At 39.0% G+C, this 27,497-nt stretch overlaps 1 long non-coding RNA gene across 4 annotated transcripts in view; it reads right to left on the bottom strand.

Annotated features, from left to right (window-relative positions):
* Positions 1–9,378, bottom strand: part of LOC107967188 (uncharacterized) — a 78,159-nt gene extending 68,781 nt beyond the window's left edge. Inside the window, exons 1-4 of one of the 4 annotated variants that reach the window (XR_010147630.1) lie at positions 9,260–9,378; positions 8,270–8,373; positions 7,574–7,681; positions 2,699–3,448 (exon numbers count right to left, since the gene is read on the bottom strand). This is a non-coding gene — a long non-coding RNA (uncharacterized LOC107967188). Of the gene's footprint in view, positions 1–175; positions 377–1,868; positions 3,449–7,573; positions 7,682–8,269; positions 8,374–9,259 lie in introns of those variants that run through there. The other 3 variants (XR_010147629.1, XR_001707484.4, XR_001707486.3) reach the window with 3 other exon arrangements.
* Positions 9,379–27,497: the final 18,119 nt, after the last annotated feature.

The following is a 27,497-nucleotide window of genomic DNA, read 5'->3' as shown; positions in this document are numbered from 1 at the left end:
GAAATTGTTAGAGAATAAAATGAATGTATTATACACAAAAAAGAAACAAATGTAGTGAATTCACCTAACTCTGTATTGTATAAAAAGTTCTATAAAAGACACAAACAACTCTTATGTCAACTTTTTAAGTCCAATTTATAATAATGACATTAAAATGAGGGGAGAAGAAGAATACCTGAAACCAGGGTAAAATTTGTAGAAAATGTCTCTAGAGCCTTCCACAAATGTGTTATATCTGCCTTGCACACACATTAGCAGAATACAATCGAAGAAAATCCTCAGCAACCCTAAGGAATGCCCTTTTATTCTCTGGTGCAGACTTGTCCTTCCAGAAACCATCCACCACTTTCTTTGGATTGTTCATAGTCCACTTTCTCTGGAGAAACACAAGACAGGTTTCTGGTTCATAATGGCTCATACCTTTCCCCTCCAATTTTGCGCCAGAACCCGTGTATATTTCACACCCTAAGTGGGATCAGCCTTCTGAATTCCAAATGAACTTTTCATGGGTCCAAAGCGCAGTTTGCAAATATTCTCTTCTTCCATATATCTGCATTCTTTCTAAGGCAGGTGTGAGGTAGGTGAGTTTAATCACTTTGCAGTGCATAAGGGATTAAAAGTATATAGGTTTTTCTTGGGCTGCAGTTCCACAGTCCCCTCTTTTCTTCTCCTTCTCTTCTCCCTCCCCCATTGCCTCTGATTCTCCCACCCCCCGCCCACTCCAGGGCCTTTGGGGTAACTCTGTTGCTTTCTGATATGATTTTCTTCTGGCAAATGAGTTGAAGTGTTAGTGGAGACTGGCTCTGTATTTCCTCTCTTAAAAGTAAAATCAAACTGCAAAATCAGCCCACAGGAAGAAGTAATTTCAAAAGCCATGGCTCACGTTCCACAAGCCTCTTGAGCTCTCTCATCTTCCCCCTCAACAATGCACCCCTAGGGCCCATCGAAGTCAGGCTTTCCAAAAGGCCCCAGTGAAAGTGGCAAGCAGCTCCTGAGTTGTTTTCCTGTCAGAAACAAGGGGTTCCCGTCACTTGCCATGGCTGCATAGCCACTTTCAGAGTCTATTTGGAAGCTTTTGGCCTCTACTGCCAAGAGAGCGCTGAACTGTTGGTGTGGCTGGACAGTGAAATTGTGACTTGGTGAGAGGAAAAGTCCGGGAATTTAACTGTACTCATCTCTCTCCTCTTTACAAAAAAGAGGAGAAGATTTTCTAGTTTTAAGTTTCAATCCATATCAATAAAGTTGAGAACTGTGGGTAATACAAAGAAAATCGTTTCTTTGTGTGTTTTTTTGTTTGTTTTTGTTTTCGTTTTGTCTCCCTCAGTGTATGCTGGGTGTGGCTAGAGCCTTGGAGACTCCATTGCCTCTCCTGTCCTTCATGTCTCTGCTGACTTGTAACAAGGAGTATCATTTTCAGACTGGGATACAAGGAGTATGTTTCATACTGTGTTACAAGCAGTATGATTTTCAGACTGATTCAGAAAACTCAAAAAGCAAGGTTTTGAGCTACACTCTTTGTAACAACATGTTACAAGGGGCATGATAGATAAGTGTCCTGTGATTGAGAGATTCCCAGATTGTTAAAACAATCTCCTATGAGCTTTAGGTATATTATATTAAAGGAGTAATACCTGGAAGTTCTGAAATAGGAGAAAGAAAATAGAACAAGCTATGCATTGCAGTGTGCGCATGTATGTGTTTGTATAAGACAGCAGATACCATACATTGTGATTCTAAGATGCTTTTTTTTCCCAATTTTAAAACTTCAGATATTGGGATATATCATACAGTCACTGTGCTCTGAAAGAACGGTGTCAGAATAATCAGCAGTGTTTTTTTTTTCCTTTCATAGGGTCACACAAAATATTGGGTGAGTCTTTTAATTGATCAGAGTAGAAAGTCATGGGAGAGGGTGAGAATAATGGAGAGGGTAGCACAGCTAGGCCTTAGAGAGAAGAAAACCTATAAAGGAGAAATTCTTGTTAACCTGAGGCTTCTGGCACTTTGCTACTTGGTTGCTAAATCTGATCTACCCTCACACTATGGCAGATAAGGTTACTGTCACACACACAATTTTCTCTCCCCTTTAGTGATAATGTAAGGTTGTTCCAGGGAAGTGACAACCAAAGAGGAGACCATCTTTCCCAGTGTTGTCCTCCGTGGCCTCCTTACATTCAGAGATAACCATGTGATTGATTCTTTTTTTTCTTTTTTGGTCTTAGAGTGTAAACATAAGTGATGAGTATCTAGAAAAGAGTTTTTAAGTAATATTTCTTTTCCACACTCTTCTGTCTCCTTTTATCTGTTGGATGCAAACAATAATAATGAAACCTTGGGGGATCAGAGAGCCAAGGGATGTGAACCTCCTAGCTGTCCATAACACCAAGTCAAAACGAGCTGCCCACCAATAACATGAGTGATAAATAAACTTCTATTGTATTTAAGACATTATATATTTTTTGAATCCGTTTGTTACACTTGATATTACCCTTACTCATCTATTCATATTACTTTAAGATATCAAATGCAAGGCAGGAAATTAAAAGTTGGATGTTCTAGAATTTGAGGAGGGGGCTTAATTTTTTAAAAAATATCCAGCCAAAAGAAAGGAAAAAAGAATATTTAGGAGGTCCAAATATATCTAAAAGCACTTCAAAAGCAGTTCTAAAGTAGAAAGGATGAAAATTTATTTGGGTCCACATGGCTTATATATGAATCATCAGTGAAAGTTAGAGAGGATAGTTTCAGCTTAATTTAATAAATGCATTATAATTAATTACTATATTCTAAGTGGCCTTGCCAAATAGCACTTCCTGGCACTAATTTTGAATGAACATCTAAGGACATTCATGCTTTAGACAGAGTGAAGAAAAGATGATGTCTAAGGCAGCATTCCTCTCTGAGTGTTTATTATGTATGTGTAAGTAGCATTTTGATGTGGTGGAGTGTTAAATGTTACGCAGTCTTGATGACAAAGACTAAAATCTTCTATGTGGAAATATTCTGCTAGACAAGTAAAGGGAATGAATAGCTTCATATTTTCTTGACTAAGTGGGTAAATTTCAAAGTCAGGAAAATGCCATAGGATTCTTCAGGTGTTGCTTCACCAGCCAGAAACCTCTGTGGCTGGTGGTGCCTCGGCAGCTGGTGGTGCCTCTGCTTGAGTCTTGCTCGCACCCACTGGGCTCGTTTTACCCACTTGGCCCAGCAGGCTGTGCTTGGCTCGTGCTACTGGCCGAGATCCCATGCCTGCCAAGGGTGAGCCAGGCACAGAGTGGTGAGGGGCGTGTGAGTGAGTGAGCACAGGTCTGGCCTCTGTGCACAGCCAGGCACGCTGGCTGCTGTGGTGGGGCAGGCAGCTCCAGGTGCTGGCACAGGCACTGGCCCCAATCAAGGCTGTGACTGGACCAGATGTATCTCAAGCAGCTTCCACTGCAGGCACCAGCATCTGGATGAGGGAAACACAGTGATGCCTGAAAGTTTGGAGATGCCAGGAACTGCAAAGCCCCAAAGAGGATGTTACAAGTTACAACATGTTACAACCCTGGCTCAGGGATCCTCTAGATCTGGGTTCCCAGAAGGGCCACAGCTCTTCTCTCCTTCTTGTTCTTCTTCTTGTCTGCAGCCTGGCCAGCCGGGGATGAGGGGTGGGGTGGGGTGGGCAGGGACCATGTGTGGAGGGGCATGTTTCAACCCATCTGTGTTGCAGCTCTTTCAGTCTCACCATCCCACTCTGGCCCATGGCTCCTGGCCTGGCCTGGCCCTGCTGCTGCTGCTTTTTGTCATATGGGGCAGCCATCTGTTACTGGCATAGGGTGGGAGGTCTATATTGTTAAGCTCTGGCTTCGGGAATCCCAAGGTCTGGGCCCCCAGAAGGCTCACTGACATGGTTTAGCTCTGTGTCCTCACCCAAATCTCACCTTGTAGCTCTCATAATTCCCACTTGTTGTGTGAGGGACCTGGTGGGAGATGATTGAATTATGGGGGTGGGTCTTTCTTGTGCTATTCTCGTGATAGTGAATGGGTCTCACGAGATCTTATGGTTTTAAAAACAGGAGTTGCCCTGCACAAGCTCTCTCTTTGCCTGCTGCCATCCATGTAAGATATGACTGGCTCCTCCTTGGCTTCCTCCATGATTGTGAGCACCCCCCAGCCATGTGAAACTCTAAGTCCAATAAACCTCTTTCTTTTGTAAATTGCTCAGTCTTGGGTACGTCTTTATCAGCAGAATGAAAATGGACTAATACAGTAAATACTCTTCACTTCTGCAGTCCACCTACATCTCAGCAAGTCAGCCAGGAACATGTTACAACTCCTTTTGCTACTGCCATTTGGTAGGTCTTGAGTTCTTGTCCCACATCCCAGAAAAATGAGGTTAAGCAGACAACTGGAGGGTGAGCAAGGCAGAGAAGAGCTTTACTGAGTGACCAAACTTCTCCCAGTGGAGAGAAGACCTGAAGTGGGTAGCTCCTATCCACAGGCAGGTAGTCCCAACCATTGTCTGAGTCTGGCTGAGTTGAGAGTTTTTATGGGCTCAGAATGGAGGAAGTGCATGCTGATTGGTCACATAAGCAGGAGAAAGCGTGTGCTGATCAGTCCATGAGTGGGCCCAGAGAAAGCACCAATCGACTGGCTGAAAAGCATCAAGAAAGTTATCACTCCAGGTTGTGGACTTCACCTGGAAAGGGCAGCCCAGCCCCCAGGCTTCAGGCTGTCCCTGGCTGGAAGGCTGGGTTTTACTGGGTACCTGCACATTCCCACCTAGGAACCTCTCTGCCTCCCACCACCATCAACATGCTGTCCACAGTGCACAGGCTGTGCTGAGGGGTGCCTGCAGGCCCAGAGCCACCCTCAGGCCTTCCCACCCCTGGTCACATCCTCACTCTTGTGCTAGTTGGTGCTCAAAGTTTTAGCCTTAGAAGCAGTTTCCAGAGGGGGCAGAGGCAGTGGGGAGGCTGGCATATCAGTGCTGCCCCAACCACATGCACACCCAGTCAGGTCACGACAGTGCCCAGGCTCGGTTATCGGGACATGTCCACAACTTTGCTCCACTGTGAGGCAGGGGCTGGAAGAGGCCAGGGATTGGAAGCAAGCATTTCCAAGCCTGTGGGGACAGGGTACTGTCCAGGCCCCTGAGAGTACAGGGAGGCCTGGGTCTGGAGCCATGGCTGGGTGGCTGCAGTCACTCCTGGGAGCACAGGCTTCTGCCACTCCCAACTTGGTAGGGTGCAGGCCTCCTGCCGGGATCACCTATTTCTGGGCCCCGTTGGCTCTACAGAGTGCGCAGCCCTAGCTGCACCTACCCCGCTGCTTATGGTGTCCTCGCAGTGGCCACTCCAGACAGACCACCAGGCCATTAAAAAGATAATGAAAAGTTATTGTGAGTAGGAAATCATTTAGTCAATAAACATTTGATAAGCACTTAGGATCTAGATGACACCATTTTATGCAAGTACAGGGCATGGCTCCCGTTCTCAAGGTCATTATGATCTATTGGGGAAGACAGGGTTTGTTCACTTTTGAATATTTATTATTATCCATTGTAAGATCACCAGGGCAAGTGGGACATACCAAGGAGACAGCATACTAGAAGGAAATAAGCCCCTATTTGTAGTCAGAAGAACAAAATTCAAGGTTTTTTTCTGCCTCTGACTGGTTATGAGGTCTTTAGTAACTTATTAATATTTTGATACTCAATTAATTTTATTTTTATCATAAACATAATGCATATTTATATTTCAAAATTTGGAAACATTCACAGCTTTATAACATTTAGTGAACATTAACCATTACTTCCAAACTCAGAGAGTGACTTAATAATTTTCGATGGTCTCTTCCAAAAAGTATTAGGCATGTATAAAAATAGACTATTTTTTTATCTACAGATTTGAAGTTACAAGTATTCTTACCCCAAAGATAAAGTTTGTATGGCAGACACATGTGAAGGTAAGGGTGATTATAAATAGAGATCACAGAGAGGATTCCTAAGCAGATAATCCTGAACCTTCAAGCAGTGCCAAGGGAAATACACTTGGTGGAGAGAAGAGGAGGCAGTGCCTTGACTCTTTACATTTTAAAAAATAAAAAGATGAAAGGATGAATAAACCTTTCAAAGCTTTCTAAAAATTCAGAAAGAGAAGGAGGAGGAAAATCCCAACCCAACATTTTGTGTCTTTTTCTACCTCAAACCATTTAACTCTCACAATAGTTCTGTAAGGGTGATTACTGTGTTATTGCCCCATTTTACAGATAAAAATATGAAGAAACAGAGCTCATATAACTTGTATGTCCTGGAGGCTGAATTTGAAACTACATTGTATGAATCCCAAACCCCTGTTTTTCCCTCCAACATGACTCATAGAAATACCCTAGAAGAGAGGGAAGTGTCTTCTGCTAACTGCCAAAATAGATTAATCATTAATGAAAGAAAAGGGTGTAAGGAAATTAATGAACAATTTCTTTCTGTTACAAGCCTCTCTTTTACAAGCATTTGCTTAGCAAATTGTGTATTTTGGCATTGGGTTGAAATGCTTAATCACCTTTCCATTCTCTCCTCCCACTTAAATAAGAGTTACGGGGAAGGCAGGAAAAAAGTTTAGTCAGGCAAAGGAAGCAACTGGTACCTTCTTAACATTAAAGGAGCTATTTCCTTCTGTACCTGGAAGAGGAAAATGTAGCTAGTGGGGCTGTCTGGGACCTCTGTGTCTGAGGGAATCACTTATTTTCTCCTCACTGGGAAATGTATGTAGGGAGACAGATAATTCCTTCTCAGAAATTGATTGTAACTAAGGTTGTCAGAGCTGGCAAATAAAAATTCAACAACATGGATGAATCTGGAAGACGTTATACTAAATGTGATTATGCCTCATGTAAGTGAGATATTTGGTCTTCTGTGACTGGCTTAATAGCTACAGTGAGCTATCATTGTACCATTGCAGTCATGGTGAAATATCTAAAATAGTTCAACCAGGCCAGGTGTGGTGGCTCATGCCTATAATCCCAGTGCTTTGAGAGGCTGAGCCAGGAGAATCACTTGAGGCCAGGGGTTTAGCATCAGCCTGAGCAACACAGTAAGACCCTATCTCTACAAAAAAAAAAAAAAAAAAAAAAAAAAAAAAAAATTGGCATGATGGGTTATGCCTGTAGCCCCAGCTACTTGAAAGGTTGAGGCAGGAGGATCACCTGAGCCCAGGAGTTTGACGCTGCAATGAGCCATGATTGCACCATTGTATGCCAGCCTGGGTGACAAAGTGAGACCTTGTCTCACTCTCAAAAAATAAAAAAAAATAAATAAATAAAATAGTCCAAGTCACAGAAACAGAGTATAATGATGGTTGCCAGAGCCTGGGAGAGATGGGGATGGGGAGTTGTTCAATAGGTTTGAAGCTTCAGTTTTTTAAGATGAACAAGTTCTAGAGATCTACTCTACAATATAGTGCCCTTAGTTGACAATTCAGTATTGTACATGTAAAAATTTAATAGCATCTCATGGTAAGTGTTTTTACCACAAAATTCAAAATAACAAAAAAAGGAGAAAGAAGAAACTTTTAGTGGTGATGGATATATGTATTACCTTGATTTTGGTGATGGTTTCACAGATGTATGTGTATCTCCAAACTCATCAAATTGCACAAGTTGAATGTGTCCAGTTATTTGGCATATCAATTATACCTCAATAAAGCTGTTTAAAAAAGAATATGGAGGGTCGAATTATATTTGAATTTCAGATAAACAATGAATTTTTTTAGTATAACCCAAATTTTTAGTATATGTGCCAAATTATATTAAATGATTATTTATTGTTTATTTGAAAATCAGTTTAACGTGAAGCCCTATATTTTATCTGGCAACCCTAATTGTAACTGATAGTCATTCATCATGGCTAGCTACTGCTAAAAGTCAAAGGAAAAAACAAAGAGTGAAAAACCTCAAAATCTAAATGCTGCCCAGGCCTCACACTTATCTCTGCTGGAATGTGAACTGGAAGCATGACCTAAAACTCTATCCACAGGCTCATCTCAATTTCTGGCTAGTAGATTTTCGGGGCTGTTCTGCCCAAGCATCCTAATTTAAAGTGCTTTCTGTGGTTATAGTTGGAGGAAATAATTGTGCTTATAATTCAGTGTAAATAATAAAATCAGTCCCTTAATTGTGCTCTCTGAAATAAATTTGCAGTTTCTATCTCTGTATATTTTATGTTTATTCATAATTTATTACTACCGTATTGATAATGTAGGAGTTAGCAGATTAGATGACAGAATAGTTGTACTTATCTCTGAGATGATGAAAACAAAACATCTTGTTAATCAATCATCCTGCTAGACACTTAGCCAGATTCTCTCCTAAGAGAATCTCTCCAGATCCATATCATTACTGAAAGAGAAAGTAAAAACAAACAAACCAAAAAAGGGCTTGTTATACATGGACTCACTCCCAATTTGTGGTTCTCTCAAGGTCACAGCCATTTGCTAGTGAATGAAGTTTCAGGACTTACTCCTTCAACCTGCTTCTGCTCACTGTTATATTACTGAAGTACTGAGCAGTGAGTAAATGTATTAACCAGATATTTGCAGAGTCAGTTTCATTCTTTTTATTCAATTACCCATCATCTTAAAGAGGATGGATTTTGCAAAAGTTTAGGTATATCTGGAATGCCATCTGGGAAAATAAGTAGTCTTGAGGCTGCAGAATTCGTAGGCTTCCACACTGAAAACTTAGTCTATGAAAGGTTTCAGAAATTCTTTTACAATTATAGTTTCTAATTAGCTCACATTATTTATATTACTTGGTCCCCAACCAAATGGCCACACCTAGAGGAAGGTTCAAACGGGCCAAATTTTATTTAATTGAGTTTAAATAAGATAAACAATATCGAACTAACGACTTAATCGCTCTTTACAGTTTACAAATGATTTCCTTTTGAGATTATCGTATTTAATCTTTTGTGTTAACTCCAGCCCTCCTCTCTGCTATTGTTACATATAAAAAAGTGTGAGATTCCCCTGGGCTAAGGTCACACAATGAACACGTTGCTCCAGGCACCACACTTAAATAACTTTATGTAACAACAACAACAACAAATACTATAATGATGCAAAGAATAGTAAAATGATCCAATAACAATTAACAAGCAGTTACTGAGGCAGGAGAATAGGGTCCAGAGACAAGGAACCTAAGGCTGATTCACGCTGAATTCCTAGAACTGAATCAAAAGGAAAACCCCACCTCTCCACACACAAGTAACAAAACGATCAGTTACCTTTGCACTGGGCTGCAGATGAAAAATGGAAGGTACCTCTGATTGGTCCCCTCCTGCAACCAATCAGGCTGGTCAAGGGCCAATTCTTCTTGTGTAACTTTGTAACTTCACTTCAGCCTCTGATTGGTTGTCTCCCACAACCAATATGACGCGGTGGGCCACTCCTTCCTTTATGTAGGGTGTAATCAAATACCCAGTGGGAAACCTCTAAAGGATATTTAAGCCCCAGAAAATTCTGTAACTAGCTCTCTTGAGCCACTTGCACAATCCCACTCCTAGTCTGTGGAGTGTACTTTTGTTTCAATAATTCTATGCTTTTATTACTTCATTCCTTCATTTTTTTGTGCATTTTGTTCAATTCTTTGTTCAAAACACCAAGAACCTGGACGACTCGTAGTCAAGAACCTCCACTGGTAACATTACCATATGCTTGGCCCTGTTCTAAGGACTGGAGTGTGTATGGTTATTCACAGAAGCGGAAACAGGCTCAGAGACATGAAAAAATTTTCTCGCATTTTCAGAGCTGGAAAGAAGTGGAACCTGGATTTAAACACAGGCAACTCTAGAGCCTCAAGTTCCACTATGATCATTATTAGAACATTAAAACGTCCAACACAAAGAAATGATACATGTTTGAGGTGATGGATATGTTAATTACTCTGATTTGATCATTATACAATGTATACACATACTGAAATATCACACTGTAGTCTATAAATGTGTATAATTATTATGTGTCAACTAAAAATAATAATAAAAGAGAAAAAAAGAAATGTACCGTCAGGTTTCCAGATCCTATCTCAGAGTCCTATCTGAGAATGCCAGACCACCTTCTAACTGAAACCAGTACCCTTCACTATCCTAAAGCCCATCATTTGAGGAAGGTGAGCAAGGTATTTATTGGCATTTGTTACATTTGCCTTTTCTGATAGCTAAAGATACTAACTCTCATGTCTGTGGCGGATTTGTTTTTTTCTACTTGTGATTTGCACCCCAATTTTGCTTGTGGTTCCTGAGGTATACAAATTTGTTTGTTTGTTTTGGTATGTAGCTAAAAAACAAAACAAAACATTTGGTGGGAAAAAATACCTTTTCCATGCCACAACAGTGTTTGTTTGGTAAAACAGTTTCCAGAAACATTTCCCTATATCCTCATGCCTTCCTTTAACAGATGTTTGCCCAGAGCCCTGTGAGACTCTGGGGACACAGAGACAAATGGCGTCTCTAGCACGAAGCATGCTGGAGCTGGGGAGTTGGTGAGGAAGCAAATCATTTCAGTGCAGCCCAGGGACACTGTAGTGAACTATGAGGGCACCCAGAGGACAGAGCCAACTCTCTGGAGGAACTTGGGTGAGTCAGGAACTGGGGGATGATTTAGGGAAGGCTTATAGAGGAGGTGACATGAACCAGGGGTGGAATAAAGGAACAAACAGATAAGTGAGGGTAAGGGTGTTTCACGCTAAGGGAGCAACTAGTGTAAGGCATCAACTTAGGACACAACAGGGTACATTTACAATATCACAAGTAAATCCACAACCTGGAGCTAGGGCTAGGGCTGTGTTGTAGAGATAAATGTGTGGGATGAGTCACTGCGCAGGCAGTGGCTTCCTAGGATACAGCAAGGTTTTAAGTAGGCAAATGACATGCTTGTATTTGTATTTTGGAAAAAGTATCACCTAAGTATTCAGGAAGGTACAACTAAAGAAAGAAACCCCCTTTTTTGTGTTTAGACTCAGTTAACTTTAGATATTATTCCTTCTTAATTTAAAATGATAGGGATGTCATTAAAAGGCCTGACCTAAGGATGATTCTTTTTGTTTGCTTTTTTGTTTTTGTTTTTTTGTTTAGGGAAGTTGCCTGGTTTTTCTGAGGCCGTCCTAATTTCCTTTTACTGATTTTTTTTTCTAACCTTTATTGAACACTTATTATTTGTCAGGTATTGTGTTGGTGAACATTGTGGTTATCTTTATTTTATAGAAAAAAGGAGTTGAGATTTAGAGAGGTTAAACTATTTGCCCGAAGGCACACAGTTAATTAGTGATAAAGTTGAGTTTTAAACTGTGAGATTGTAGAGTTTGCTCTTTATGCTATTTTTAAACTACATTATCCTGATGCTGCCTGTGGATAAGAACTTGCCTTGCATTTTAATTACACTCTGGAGGCCAGGGGAGCACCCACTTTTAAAAATAATTTGCCTGTAGTTACTACTTGACCATACTTTATATATGAAACAGAAGCTACCCTCTGTGTTTTAATGATGATTTTAAAGATAGTTAATCTTTCCTTTCCAGGTGCTAGCCAAGGTTGAGCTTCCGGCATTGACCCTATGTCAACAAAGTTGAAAAATATGGAATATAATGCAGATTTCACAGCTGAAAATGTCCTTGGGAACAGTTATTCCAGTGTTTTCCAAAGTGAACTGTAAGGTCCCATCACTGTGGGATCTTAACAAGTGTTAAGTGATAAAAGTTTTCTGTGGCCAAATAATGAGGGAAACATTGGATTAAACGTAGTTGACAGCTTTTCCTCCTTTTTGGGATTTCGTAGAGAATTTAGCATATAGCAGATCTTTGAATAACATCATTTTATTCAACATTGTTTTGCTATAAAAAAAAAATAGATTCCCAGCCAGGGCTATTATGTGGAGTTTGCAAGTTCTCCCCACATCTGTGTGGGATTTCTCCAGGTACTCTGGTTTCCTCGGACATCTCAAAGATGTTTATATTATGTGATGTGGTCCCTAACATGGTCCTCATCTGAGCGAGTGTATGTGTGGGTGTGAGTGTGCCCTTCCATGGGATAGCCTCTTGTCCAGGGTTGTTGGTTCCTGCCACTCACCCTGAGCTACCAGGATAGGCTCTGGCACTTCTGGCAACTCATGATCATTAACTGAAAATATTATTAACTAATTATCCTGCTTGTTTTTATTAATCTTTTAAAAATGCTTATATATCTCACCTTGCAATATTTAATATTAAGAGTGTTTTTCGTCTTTACTTAGAATGGTGAAGGTCTTGTGATGAGAAATATGCTGTAGAAACTTACCTCTTGTTTATTGCAAGTAGCCTGTGGTAAAACTGGTTTTGTTATACGTCATTTCCCTTAAGGTCTTTGTTTCCAGGAACCCTTTGATGACATCAAGTGAGGACTTACAAGACAAGATTGTGAGTCCTCAAGATTCAAAAACACAGTGTCTTTCAACCTGTTTGTTTCCTAAAACATCTTTTCTGACCTCAGCTTATGTGAAACATACTGCCTTACCTTTGCCCAACAACTGCAACTCAGAGAAAACAAGTGTCTTAGATGACTCCAGACATTTTGTCTCCCAGGCCATTCCTCCAAATCATGCTACCAATACCATGTACATGAGAGGTCTCCTTGAATCCATCTCAGTCTAGGAATTGCCCCTCCCCTTCGGGACAGTGCAAGAAGAGAAGTGCTACATGATAACTTGCTAGAAGAAAGCAACTTTCCAACAGCCACAAAGCAAGAAGGGCAATATCCCAGGAAGAGAGAGATTACACTCAGTTTTATATCCCAAACACATTAGCAACCAGGATACTGGGCCTACCACGAAGAGTCCTGCTTGCACTTTCTAGTCAAAAGCATCTGGTGGAGGCTGCTTTGGGCAATCCATTTTATTTTAAATATTCATTCTCTTAGTAAATTTAATCTTCGTCCTTGGAATTCTCTATATTTTCTTAGTTATGATGAGAGTGAACAGCTGGGCCATTTTGTTCACTCTGTAGCCAGTGTTCAGTTGCGTCCCCAGCCCCCACTCCCCTTTTTTCCCAGACAGTGCCTGGCTCACTTTGTCTGGCTACTGTCTGACATGTCAGCTGACACTACCTCAGCTCCCAGCTGTTCTTCTCTTTCATACTATGGATTGTTCTTTGCATTAGACTCAAGCATGGTTTTGCACTTCCAGAGGGCTAATCTGTTTCCATGGCAACCTTTAAAATTGAGTAATTTGATGCAAGACCTGTCTAAAACTTTTTTTTGCTAAAAGTTTTTGCATGTGTGAAAAAATACACATGTGCACTTCCAAGCTCAGCGCTGCTTTCAGACAGAAAGTTCATAGAAAACCTGACCACATTTACAATTAGCAGAAAGGTTCTGCCAGCTTTCTGGGTTTTTTAAAATACATTTTCATTAAGAATTTAAGTAAGAAAGTGTATTTTATGAACAACATTTAGGCTAAAAGTTATAAACAGAAAATAACAAACTAGAGACTCTTTCATGTCAGTTTTAATATGGCCATATTTAACAGATAGGACCACAAACTTCTTCTAACAAGATAGCAATTGAAAATGTGGAATATATAAAAGTTGCACTAGCTAATGTGACTATTCAGTTCTTAACTTGGATACTGACTGTTCATCTTTAATGTTGGATGGTTTTTCAGCAACATAATTTTCTTCAGATAAGCAAAAATATTAAAGTTAGAAAACTTAGTAAAAAAATATATACTTTAGGCTGGGCACCGTGGCTCACACCTGTAATTCCAACACTTTGGGATGCTGAGGTGTGTGAGTCACTTCAGCCCAGGAGCTCGAGACCAGCCTGAGCAAGATAATGAAACCCTGTCTCTAGAAAATACAAAATAAATAAATAAATAAACCAGACATGGTGGTGCATGCATGTAGTCCCAGCTACTCAGGAGGTGGAAATGGGAGGATCGGTTGTGCCTGGGAAGGTCGAGGCTTCAGTGAGCCATGATAGCGCCACTGTACTCCAGCCTGAGTGACAGAGTGAGTCTCTCTCTCTCTGTCTGTCTGTATCTATCTATCTATTTGTCTATCTATCTATCTATCTATCTATCTATCTCTCTCTCTCTATATATATATGTATATATACACATACACACACATATATAGATGTGTGTATATATATGTATATGAACTAAAATGTATTTTTGTCCCATCTATGTAATGTGTTTTAATTCAACTTAATAAACATTTATTTAAGACAGAGAGAGAAACACAGAGAGAGAGAGAGAGAGTTTCACTCTGTCACCCAGACTGGATATATGTATACATACATGTACTTTATAACAGGTATTAACTATAGAAAATTTTGTTCAATGAATTATACAGCTTGGGATGCAACAGTATTAGACTGATGAGATTCTAAAAAATATCATTTTATGATATTTTGTGCTCCTTAGGGTCAGGATCTAAAACTTTTCATATTTATATTCCCAGCCACTAGCACAATATATGGGACACAGCTAGTATTCCATAAATGTTTGTTTGTTTGTTTTTTTTAACAGAAATGAAAATTAAATTTTTAAAAATATCTCTATGGTGGTTGGTGATATAATTGTGAATAATTATATTACCCACTTTCTTTGTAGGTGGGTATACTTCCTGACTCATTTATTTTGACTTGGCTATGTGACTAACTTTGGAAATAGAATGTGAGATGCTTTTAGAGATATTGTAAGTTTCTACCAGTACTTTTGTGTTTTTGCCCTCTTCCATGAGTCAGCAGGTCCTTCTGGGTCCTAGATTAAAAGAAACATGGAATAGGTCTACACCCACCTGCAGTCTAGAGCAGAGCTGCAGCACACTTCTTGCAGCCCTTATGTAAAAAGAGCAAGAAATAAACATTTGTTTTTATAAGTCACTGATATTTTTACAGTTGATTGTTACTGCAGCAAAAACTAATACATAGACGGATTACCTTATATATAACATGTATGTCACATATATGTGACATACATATATTTCATATTTATATATGATACAGAAAATAATACTCATAAGTTTATGATAAAAAATATGTAATATATAGTATATATCACATATGTATGTAATATGTAATACATATGTGATACATACTATATGTTACATATATGATATATATCTTACATATTAAATATATAGTAATGTGCCGTATATCCATCTTTGGTCAATTACGGACCACATATAAGATAGTGGTCTCATAAGTATAAAATTCTGTATGTTTAGTGTATATCTTATCTATGTTAAGATATGTTTAGATACACAAATACCATTGTGTTACAGTTGCCTATAGTATTGAGTACAGTAACATGCTGTACAGGTTTGTAGCTTAGGAGCAAAAGGCTATATCATGTAGGCTAGGCATGTAGTAGGATGCACGATCTAGGTTTCTGTAAGTGCACTCTGTGGTGTTCACATAGTGACAGAATCACCTAGAACACATTTCTCAGAATGTATCTCCCTGTTAAGCTTTGCATGATTGCATTACATGTATATGTATGTTTGTATACGTATCTTATATATGTAATACATATAACAATTTTTTATGTAATTTATAAGTTATATATATATTCTTAAAAACTCCATGAGTTGAATATGATTTTCAATTTAATAGAAGAAAAAACTGAGAATTTAAATGTTTATTGTTTTATCCAGAATCATATAACTTTTTAATAAAGGAGAAGGATTTGAGCAAATATTTCTTTGACTTTCCACCTCCATGTTTTCTCTTAATATCAGGGTTACAAAATATATTTAAAATAGAGAGGCAGTTAAAGGGTCTTTTGTACTTTTATTTGTATTTATTTAAATGTATAACTAAAATATATTTTCCTTCCCTCTATGTAATGTGTTTTTTTTTTTTTTTTTTTTTTTTTTTTTTTTTTTTTTTTTTTTTTTTTTTTTTTTTTGAGACAGAGTCTAGCTCTGTCACCCAGGCTGGAGGGCAGGTGCAATCTCCGTCACTGCAACCTCCGCATACCAGGTTCAAGCAATTCTCTTGTCTCAGCCTCCCAAGTTGCTGGGACTACAGGTGCACAACACCATGCCCAGCTAATTTTTTTGTATTTTTAGTAGAGATGGGGTTTCATCATATTGGTCAGGCTGGTCTCGAACTCCTGACCTTGGGTGATATACCTGCCTCGGCCTCCCAAAGTGCTGGGATTACAGGCATGAGCCACCGCGCCTGGACTTTAATGTGTTTTAATTCAACTTAACAAACATTTATTTAATATTTTATATGTGCCTGCCACTGTGTGTCAATTCTTGGAGGAATAGAGATAAATCAGACCCAATTCTTACCACCAAGAGTTTGGCTAAATAGCTATTATAGCCACCAAATCTTAGACCTAGCTTGACTAAGAACTATCTTAAATAACTGAGCTAAGTGCCACACTTAGGATAATTTCTTCAGAGTTGATGTTCACTCACCAAGAATTTTATTCTGAATCAATAAAATTCCTTTTGCCTATATTATTCACAGTATTCTACACTAATAGCAATAGCTGTTTATGAGCACTTATGTGTATACTCGGTCTGGGTGAATTGTACATATACCCTTAAGAAATTCATATTTGGAAGGTGAATGCCAAAGAAAAAGAGAAATCAGTTTAGTGCTTAAGAGAATTGACAGGAGTCAGATAGGACTAGAATGAATCTACGTTCTGGCACTTACATACAGGGGGACTCTGGGCAAATCATTCTCCTTTAATCAGTTTCTTCACATATAATATATAATACCAACTTTGCTAGATAACTGCGTGGAATGAATAAGATTTATCTGCAAATCAGGTATCATAGTGCCTGGCAGATACTTAGTATTCAAAGATGAGAACCATTATTGTAAATGAAATGCTGAATTGAAGGCACTTAAGAAACAATGTGAACAAAATATATTATGTAAGGGGGTTAAGCTTAGGATTTATAAACATGCTCAAATGTGGTTACTTTATTGTGCTGTGACAAACCAGAGTTTGGAGGGTGAGTGGTGTGGAGAATCCTTTGGAACCCTGTGAATACTCACGATGTAGTCTCTACCCAGATGTATCTTCTGCCACCATATTTTCACTTCCTTGTCTGCTGCATCATCACCAGCAAAGAGCCACATTCTTGTACTTGTTCCACCTTTGTGAGATTGCTCTGAAAATCAGTGGTAATGCAGGGCAGATGGGAAGGGGATTATGGTCCAATTAATGAAGCCAAAAAGAAGACAGAGACCAAATGTGGAAAACCTCAGCCCAGAAGGAGAAAATGTCATTAAGTGATTAGCATCAAAAAAGAAAACTTAGAATAAAAACGATCTTGCCTCCTAAACATGTCCTAACTTGTAAAATAGAAAGAAAAGTAAATACAGAAGTGGTTTCTTGGAGTCTGGTAATCATTGTTCAAAGAATTTGACTCTTGCCTTTTCCTGGACAAGTACCCACTGAGCCAGCAGACATCCAAGCAGCCTTTTTTTCTTTCTCCAGTGTCTCTGAGCATAATGGCTCTGTGTACAAGTGTTCAACTGCCAGAGAGTGATTTCCTTAGTGTGATTCGAAGGTCTGAGAAGAATAACATCTTTCCTAATTAAAATCAAACTCAAACTCTTCAAAGTTGGCACTCAACCTCTTTCCAGGCAGGGTGATTATGGGAACACGAGGGCATGGAACTGTTCTCCTCCATTTTTAACTTAGGTCAAACATGAACCAAAACCATTTTCATAAATCCCTATAGCCTAACTACTCAAATGAAGGAAAGGCCGAAGCTTTTTAAAGAAACAAAAAAAGCATATTAGTTAGTATGCCTTTAGTAGCAAGTAATGGAAAACATCTTATACTAAATTGATATAACTTTATGGGACTCTATCAAGAACATCAGAGGAAAGCAGATCTTTGGCACCACATGGTCAGAAATTCAATGATGTCATCCAGTTTTGGCTTCCTCCATCTTTTTGTTTCACCATCCTCTTTATATTTGTGCCACTTAGAGACACACAATTACTACAGCAATTTCAGGCATTATTTCCAGTCATGATGATGGTCAGAGGAAGAGGAAGGCTACCTTTTCATGTGTTTTAAAGAGCAAGAAAGTCTTTCTTAAAACCCCTCAGACATCCCTTTGTGTCTCTTTGGCCAGCATTGCCTTATACATGCACTCATTGCCCGTAACAAAAATGGTACTCTGCATGACTAGCTTGCACCAATCAGCACTCAATTCCTGAGACTCCCCCGAAACACATGGAAGTATGACAAAAGTATAAGACAAAGTCAGAGTTTTGTTAGAAAAGCAGAAGGTAGCTGGGAAATTGATTTTCATAGGCAAAGTCAAAATGCAAAAATAAATAAATAAATACATACATTAAATGCATACATACATGCATAAAAATCTTAGAGGTAATGAAAAGCCAATAAATACAGAATGCCAGATATCTAGAGCATATGACATTTCCAAATGTATTTTAACTTATTTCCCTGAGCTTTTAGTCTTTGTGCCATCTATGAGGAGCCCTAGAAAAAAAAATCTCTATGTCCCTCCCTTTTTATTCCAGGATGGATTTCACCCAACAAACACCATCTTAAAACATACCATTGAGGGTACCTTTTCTAATCATTTAGATTAAGAATACCTTGATTGTTTTCTTAAATGACAATTCTAATAAATAGGAGGTAGTTGCTTATGCTATGTTAATTGTGTCTTCTAAAGGTAAGGAGCAATGTGCCAGGTACTTGCCATCCTTGATAAATTTTTGGTCTAAATATAGACCAAAAGAAGTAGAAAATTTAGCATTCCTCATGATTTGTTTTCTACCCAAAGACCCACCACTATCAGGATGACTGACCCCAGGAAATGGCCACTTTCTCAAGGAAGGACCACCCATTAATGATAGGAATGCAGGCCTGTCCTTGCATGTCTCTATAACAGAGTAGTCACCATAGGGTAATCGTTTATACAACAAGGTACATATTACAAATAAGAGGGCTATCTTTTTATTACAGAGGCATCTGAAGAGGGTATCTTCTGCTCAAAAAATATTTTCTTTCCAACCTTATGTACTAAATTCTTCCTAAGGTTGAATTTTCCAAATATTCTCCTTGTGTTTTCTGAAATAGGCTACATTTTACACCTTTTGCTCTTCATTAACAAATGAGCTCAGATAAAGGAATCAGATTGGCTTCATTCAGTAACCTGGAAGTAGAGTAAAAAAGTTATTTTCAAAAAAGCTTTGCCTACTTTAAGATCATAAAGATTTTCTCTTATTTTTTTTCATAAAATGTTATTCCATGTTTTAAGTTTAGCTTTATTATCCACCCTAAATTACTGCTTGGGAATGAAGTGTGATCAGTGTTGTTTCTTTTTCTCCCCCTATGTACATGTAATTTTGCTGGCACAATGATATGGTTTGGCTGTGTCCCCACCCAAATCTCATCTTGAATTCCCATATGTCATGGGAGGGACCTGGTGGGAGGTAACTAAATCATGGGGGCAGGTCTTTCCCATACTCTTCTCAGGATAGTGCATAAGTGTCACAAGATCTGATGGTTTTAAAAAAGGGAGTTTCCCTGCACAAGCTCTCTTCTCTTGTCTACCATCATGTGAGATGGGTCTTTCACCTTCTGCCATGATTTTGAGGCCTCCCCTGCCACATGGAAATTTAAGTCCATGAAACCTCTTTCTTTTGTAAATTACCCAGTCTTGGGTATGTCTTTATCAGCAGCATGAAAATGTACTAATACAGTAAGTTGGTACCAGTAGAGTGGGGCACTTCTGAAAAAATACCTGAAAATGTGGAACTGAGTAACAGACAAAGGTTGGAACAGTTTGGAAGCCTCAGAAGAAGACAGGAAAATGTGGGAAAGTTTGGAGCTTCCTAGAGACTTGTTGAAGGGCATTGCTCAAAATGCTTATAGTGATATGGACAATAAAGACCAGGCTGAGATGGTCTCAGATGGAAATAAGGAACTTGTTAGGAACTGGAGCAAAGATGACTCTTGTTATGTTTTAGCAAAGAGACTGGCAGCATTTTACCCCTGCCCTAGAGATTTGTGAAACTTTGAACTTGAGAGAGATGATTTAGGGTATCTGGCAGAAGAAATTTCTAAGCAGCAAAGCATTCAAAGGGTGACTTGGGTGCTGTTAAAGGCATTCAGTTTTATAAGGGAAGGAGAGCATAAAAGTTCAGAAAATTTGCAGCCTGGCAATGCAGTAGAAAATAAAATCCCATTTTCTGAGGAGAAATTCAACCCAGTTGCAGAAATTTGCATAAGTAACAAGCAGCTGAATGTTAATTCCAAGACAGTGGGGAAAATGTCTTTAGGATATATTAGAGATCTTCACAGCACTCCCTCCCATCACAGGCCCACAGGCCTAGGAGGAAAAAATGGTTTTGTGGGCCAGGCCTAGGGTCCCTGTGCTGTGTTCAGTGTGGAGACTTGGTGCCCTGTGTCCCAGCAGCTCCAGCATTGGATGAAAGGGACTAACATAGAGCTCTGGTTGTGGCTTCAGAGCAGCAGCTCCAGCAGCTCCAGCCTTGGCTGAAAGATGTAGAGCTTTGGCTGTGGCTTCAGAGGGTGCAAGCCCCAAGACTTGGCAGCTTCCACATGGTGTTGAGCTGACAAGTACACAGAAATCAAGAATTGGGGTTTGGGAACCTCAACCTAGATTTCAGAGTATGTATGGAAATGCCTGGATGCCCAGGCAGAAACTTGCTGCAGGGGCAGGTCACTCATAGAGAATCTCTGCTAGCACAGTGTGGAAGGGAAATATGGGGTTGGGGCCCCCATACAGAGACCCTACTTGGGCACTGCCTAGTGGAGCTATGAGAAGAGGGCCACCATCCACCGGACCCCAGAATGGTAGATCCACCAACACCTTGCGCCATCCACCTGGAAAAGTCACAGACACTCAATGCCAGCCTGCGAAAGCAGCTGGGAGAGAGGCTGTATGTACCCTGCAAAGCCACAGGGGCAGAGCTCCCCAAGACCATGCACCCACCTCTTGCATCAGCGTGACCTGGATGTGAGATATGGAGTCAAAGGAGATCATTTTGGAGAACTAAGATTTTACTGTCCTCCTGGATTTTGGACTTACACATACCCTGTAGCCCCTTTGTTTGGGCCAATTTCTCCCATTTGGAATGGCTGTATTTACCCAATGCCTGTACCCCCATTGTATCTAGGAAGTAACTAACTTGCTTTTGATTTTACAGGCTTATAGGTGGAAGGGTCTTGCCTTGTCTCAGATGAGACACTGGACTATGGACTTTTGGGTTAATGCTGAAATGAGTTAAGAGTTTAGGGGACTGTTGGGAAGGCATAATTTGTTTTGAAATGTAAGGTCATGAGATTTGGGAGGGGCCAGGAGCAAAATGTTATGGTTTGGCTGCATCCCCACCCAAATCTCATCTTGAATTGCCATGTGTTATGGGAAGGACCTGGTTTGAGGTAATTGAATTATGGGAGCAGGTCTTTTCCCTGCCATTCTTGTGATAATGAATAAATCTCATGAGATCTGATGGTTTTAAAAAGAGGAGTTTCCATGCACAAGCTCTCTTCTCTTGTCTGTCGCCATGTGAGACATGACTTTCACCTTCTGCCGTGATTGTGAGGCTACCTCAGCCATGTGGAACTGTTAAGTCCATTAAATCTCTCTTGTAAATTGCCCAGTCTCAGGTATGTCTTTATCAGCAGCGTGAAAACGGACTAATACACACTATTTGTTCAAAATCCTTTTTCTTTTTACATTTAATTGACTAAATTAATTATCTGTAGTGAAATCAATTAACCATATTCAAGTGGGTCTAAATACAGACAATTTATTATGTCCCATGATCTATTTTCTACCCTAATACAAATACCATCCTGGTTTATTTCCTGTGATTTTTTTTCACAAATTTTGATATAAGGTAGCATAGTTCATTTAAGTGGTTATATTTTTAAATATATTGGTCTAATGCTTATAAATATATGACATTTTATTATACAATTTTGGAATTAGCATGTCAATTTCTTTAAAACCCCTGCTGTGTGTTACACTGAAGTTGCAATGAACCTATATAGCTATATAGAAATAATTGATATCTTAACAACGTTTAGTTTTCCAATTCATGAACGGGATGTATCTCTCTATTTAGGTTTTCACAAAAAGAGCTAGCAGTAACAGAAAAAAAACTCATAGATTAGGTAGCATCAAAATTATAAATATTAGCTCACCAAAATACACCATTAGGGAAATAAATAGGCAAGTCATCCTTAAGAAAATATTTGTAGCATAGGTATTTGGCAAAAAATTCATATTAAAAATATGTAAAGAATTCCTACAAATTTACTATCAAAGTACAAGCATTCCACTCAAAATGGGCAAAAAAATTCAGGGACTACACAACAGATGACATTTGAATGATTCCTAAGCACATGAAAAGTTGTCAGCATTATCAGTCACAGAGAAATATGAATTACAATCACAGTGAAATCTCCTTTCACACACACCAAGATGGCTAAAATGAAAAAGATGGACAGCACTAAATGTTGATGAGGAGTGGAGTAACTGACTTTCATATATTTCTCATGAGGACAAAAATGTTATGACAACTTCAGGTACCTTTTTAGTGATATCTTGTAAGATTTAAAAAAAACCCACATACCTACAGCCCAGAAATTCCTCTTCTTTGTTTTTATTGAGAGACATGAAAATATTTATCTACAGAGGCACTTACATAAGAATGTACATAGCAGCCTTATTCTTAGTTACTCCAAACTGGAAATACCTCTCTGTCAAAAAGTTGAGTGGATAAATTCATTGTGGTATATTTCTATAGTGGAATATACTCAACAATAAAAAACAAACTACTGATACATGTAATAAAAAGAGTGAGTCTCAAAACCATATGTTGATTAAAAATACTAAGACTCATAAAAATACATACCATATACATTTATGTAAAGTTCATAGACAGGCAAAACAATTCTGTGGATAGAAGTGAGGACAATGATTGCCTCTTATGAATGGGTGTGAGACAGTTGAAAGACAGTGGCCTGAGGGAACTTTACATTTATAATAGAAATAGTCCATAACTTCTTTTGGATGATAGATTTCATTGATATTTACAATAGTCAAATTTTATATAATAGAACATGTAAGATATGTGCAGTTTATTTTATGTTCATTGCATTATAATGCAATAAAAAGAATGATTTTAAAAATCCAAACATGATAGACAATGATTAATAAGGCTAAACAAACTTTCTCTTATAATTTTATAAAAATGCTATTGAATATTGTCTATATGCTGCTAAAATATTAGAGTTGGCATTGTTGGGGTAAGTAGAGAGGAAGAAGAAGGACTGATCTTAATAATGTGTAAGAGCCTAGAAAGGTCAGTTGTACATGGAGGATCACACTGTAGGAAGAGGTGAAAGGTATAAACCAGGGATCCCCAAACCCCAGACCATGGACTGTTACTGGTCCATGGCCTGTTAGGAACCCAGCTGCACAGCAGGATGTGAGCAGTAGGCAAGCAAGCATTACCACCTGAGCTCTGCCTCCTGTCAGATCAATGGTGGGAATATATTCTCATAGTATTGTGAACTGTATTGTGAACTGTGCATGCGAAGGATCTAGATTGCGCGCTCCTTACGAAAATCTAATGCCTGATGACCTGTCACTGTCTCCCATCACCCCCAGAAGGAACCATCTAGTTGCAGGAAAATAAGCTCGGGATTCCCACTGACTCCACATTATGGTGGGTATGTAAATAATAATAGAAATAAAATGTACAATAAATGCAATGTGCTTGAATCATTCGGAAACCACCTACCCCACCCCTCTGATTTATTTTCTTCCATGAAACTGGTTGCTGGTGCCAAGAAGGTTGGGGACTGCTGGAATAAACAATTAGGAATTGCTAGTATTTTCATATTAAAAAGGAAATAAAATATATAAATCTTTTATAAAGGGAATAGTGACAATTATTATTCTGTCCCTATTGTATACTAAAGAAAGTAGGTCCAGGTCAAGAACTTTTTTTTTTTTAACACTTGGCTACTTATTCTTTCAATAAATATTTATTGAGCATCAACTGAGTACCAGGTACTATTCTAAGTATCTGGAACATATCAGTGTAAAAGACAAACAAACAAATAGGTCAGATTAAAATGTCTCCTCTCATGGAACTCATATTCCATCTGTGGTAACACTTAATAAAACAAGAAGTAATAAGTAAACACATCATACATTATGGCAGAAGGTGATAAATGCTATGGAAAATAATTAGAATAGGGTAGGGTGGATTGGGAATGCTAAGTGTATGTTTTTATGTGTGCGTGCACATCTGCATGCCAGGTTTTAGTATTAAATAATATGCTTAGTGTAAGTGAGATTTAAGCAAAGATGAACAGGTCTCTTTGTGTCTTCATGTGTGTCTAGAAAGAGGGAACAGTTGGAGCAAAGGCCTTAGGACAGAAGGATGCTTGGTGTTTGATGAACATCCAGGTGGCTGGTGTAGCTGTACAGCTGGAGAAGAAGGACTGACAAAGAAAGGGGAAAGAGAGGTGGTCAGAGAAGTATTAAGAAATGTAGAGTTTTTAGGCTTCTGTAAATGGTTTTTACCTTGAGTACAATTCATAAGGTTTTGAGCAGAGTGGTGATATTGGAAGGTTTTAAGCAGAGGAGTGACATGGTCTCACATTTTAAATGGTCACTTTGGCTGCTAAACTGAAAACAGATTTAAGTGGGTCCAGGGTAGAAGTAGGGAAACATGTTAAGTGGATATTGCAGCAATCCAGGCAGCATGGTTGTGGTTCAGAGCAGGGGAGTAGCAATGAATGGGGTGAGAGGACTTCTTATTTTGGATGCACTACGAAAGTAGAGCCAGGATAATTTTCTGATAGATTGGTTGATGAGTGTGAGGAGAAGAAGAATTAAGGATGACTTCAAGGTTCGTGTCCTGTGACCTAGAAGAAAGGCATTACCATCAGTGAGACTTAGAAGGCTGTGGATAGAGCAGGGGTTGGAGTAACAGCCAGGGTGTGTGAGGGTACAGAAGGCTGTTAACCAGTTGAGTAGAAATGTTGAGTAGAAAGTTGGATATGGGAATCTGGACTTTGGAAAAAGTTTGGGTTGAGAAATAAATTCAGGAGTTGCTAGCGAACATACATTTAGGCTGTGGGCCTGGATGAGATCTCTAATGAAACAAATGAGGATAGTGAAGAGAAAATATGCAATGACTGGTTCCTAGAAGGTACATACTTAGAAGCCAAGGAGAAGAAGTAAAATCACCAAGTGAGACTGAGAGGAAGCAAAGAGTTGAGTAAAAGGAAAACCACAAAAATGTACTATGTAGGAGGCTGAGTGAACAAAAGTATTAAGGAGGAGTGACTGATTAGTAGTCAAATGCTTCATCCAAAATTGATCAAAGGGTTTAGTTGTTTGGAAGTATTTTGGCCCTGATGGGAGTAATTTTTGGTGGAGTAATGGTAGCAAAAGTGTAATTGGAGTATGTTGAAGATTGAGTGGAAGGAGAGAAATTGCAGACAGTGATTATACACACCTTTCCTGAGAGTATGTTGATTCAGATATGGAGATATCTTTTCTGCATATAAAGGAAGAAAGGGAGTTCATGGCTGGGGAAGAGGGTCTTGGAATGGAAAAGCCAAAAGCAAGTGTGCTTGGCTATGAGAGAGAGAAAATGATGAAGTGCTCTCATGGCCAGTAGGTCTACAGGGACTTAACGAAGTGATGTGTCAAACACATAAAAATTATGAAGGTGTTGTGGAGTGTGGCATGTAAATCTTCGTCTTCTTTTTTTTTTTTTTTTTGGATGGAATTTTGTTCTTGTAGCTTAGGCTGGAGTGCAATGGTATGATCTCGGCTCACTGCAACCTCCGCCTCCCAGGTTCAAGTGATTCTCCTGCCTCAGCCTCCTGAGTAGCTGGGATTACAGGCACATGCCACCATTCCAGGCTAATTTTTTTTTTTTTGTATTTTTTAGTAGAGATGGGGTTTCACCATGTTGACCAGGCTGGTCTTGAACTCCTGACTTCGGGTGATCTGCCCACCTCGGCCTCCCAAAGTGCTGGGATTATAGGCGTGAGCTACCGTGCCTGGCCGTAAATCTTCTTTTCTATAAAATATTTATAAAATCTATATTACTAGCATATTTATTGCAAATAATTATTTTCTAGGGAAGTAAAAGGGTATTGAGTTTATATACTAGTGTACGTTGCACCAAGATAAAGCCAGTCAATGTTGATGTATGTACTGCACCAAGATAGAGACAGTCAATGTGGAAGACTTTCAATAAATGTCTTACACATCACTGTCTTCTGAAACATATTATAGGCGAGGAAAGTGTGTGCACAGGAAGAGCTGAAGGTGAGCAAATTGTACCATCCACCCTCATGGAACTTAATGGTCAGAAGAGATACACATGTGCATAAATTACCATATGAAAGAGCATGCTTCATGTCAAAAACTGCATGCTGTGGATATTCTCAAGAGAGAGCTTTCTTAAAATTAGGGAATCAAGGCAATAGCTCATTTGAACTGGACCTTGAAGGATAAGCAGTCTTGCCTATGTGGAAATAAGAGACATTTGGGAAAAAGGGACAACCAGAGCAGAGGCAGGAAATGAAAGCACAGAGCATATCTGGAGAACATTGAGGGGATTAACTAGCAGAGTTAATGGGAATAATGAACGAACAAAGGGCAATAGCATATCTCAAAGATGCTGGAAAATGGCATGAACAGAAAAGGAGGGGAAGGGGCTGGAGAGACCAGCAAGATAAGCAACTTTTCAACACTTTTTCAGAACTCTTTTTAGGGCTCCATGCTCATACGTAGCTTACAATTGGTGTGCCAGGCATTGGGCCAGCAACTAGATATGATTAGCTTCCTTCCCATTGAACCAGGGCCACGTGTTGCTGCATTGGGGACAACAAAAGGCAGTTTCTCAGCTGGAAAGAAGTGCTGTAATTGAACTATAAACATGGCACAATGAAGGAACAAAGAATGTATTGATTATTCAAGTCCTTATGGAATATAGAAATGCATAGAAAAGAACCTGAAGCAAAAATTTAAGATTTGTCATCATTGCTTCTAATTATTCTTAGTATCATGGAAGTCACCACATGAAGTAAAGTTGGGCTAAAACGTAGATGTTAACATACATTTAGTGTTTCCCACAGTGTTGAAATAGTTTTTCCATAGAATATTAAATTCTATGTGTTTTCCATAGAATATAAAATATGCAAAATGCACTAGGGGAAAAAAAGCGTTCTGTGGTCAAATAAGTTTGGCAAATGTTGCATATCAAGTCCCTCGTTGGAGATTCACCATATCCATTGGCATTTTAAAATCTGCGAGAAGTTCTATACTAGATAAAACTGTTTAATTTTGTTTAACTGTGTGCATTCTAAACTAATTTGACCACAAACCCATTTTTGCCTAACACATTAACATTTTACAAAATATGTATTTCAGGGAACTCACTTGGGATAACATTGATGACATTATTAGTA

The sequence above is a fragment of the Pan troglodytes genome, chromosome 9 (genome assembly GCF_028858775.2).
Source record: "Pan troglodytes isolate AG18354 chromosome 9, NHGRI_mPanTro3-v2.0_pri, whole genome shotgun sequence".
In the NCBI taxonomy this organism is placed as follows: Eukaryota; Metazoa; Chordata; class Mammalia; order Primates; family Hominidae; genus Pan; species Pan troglodytes.
The sequence above is the reverse complement of the archived record's forward strand: the minus strand, read 5'-3'. Positions and strand labels throughout refer to the sequence as shown.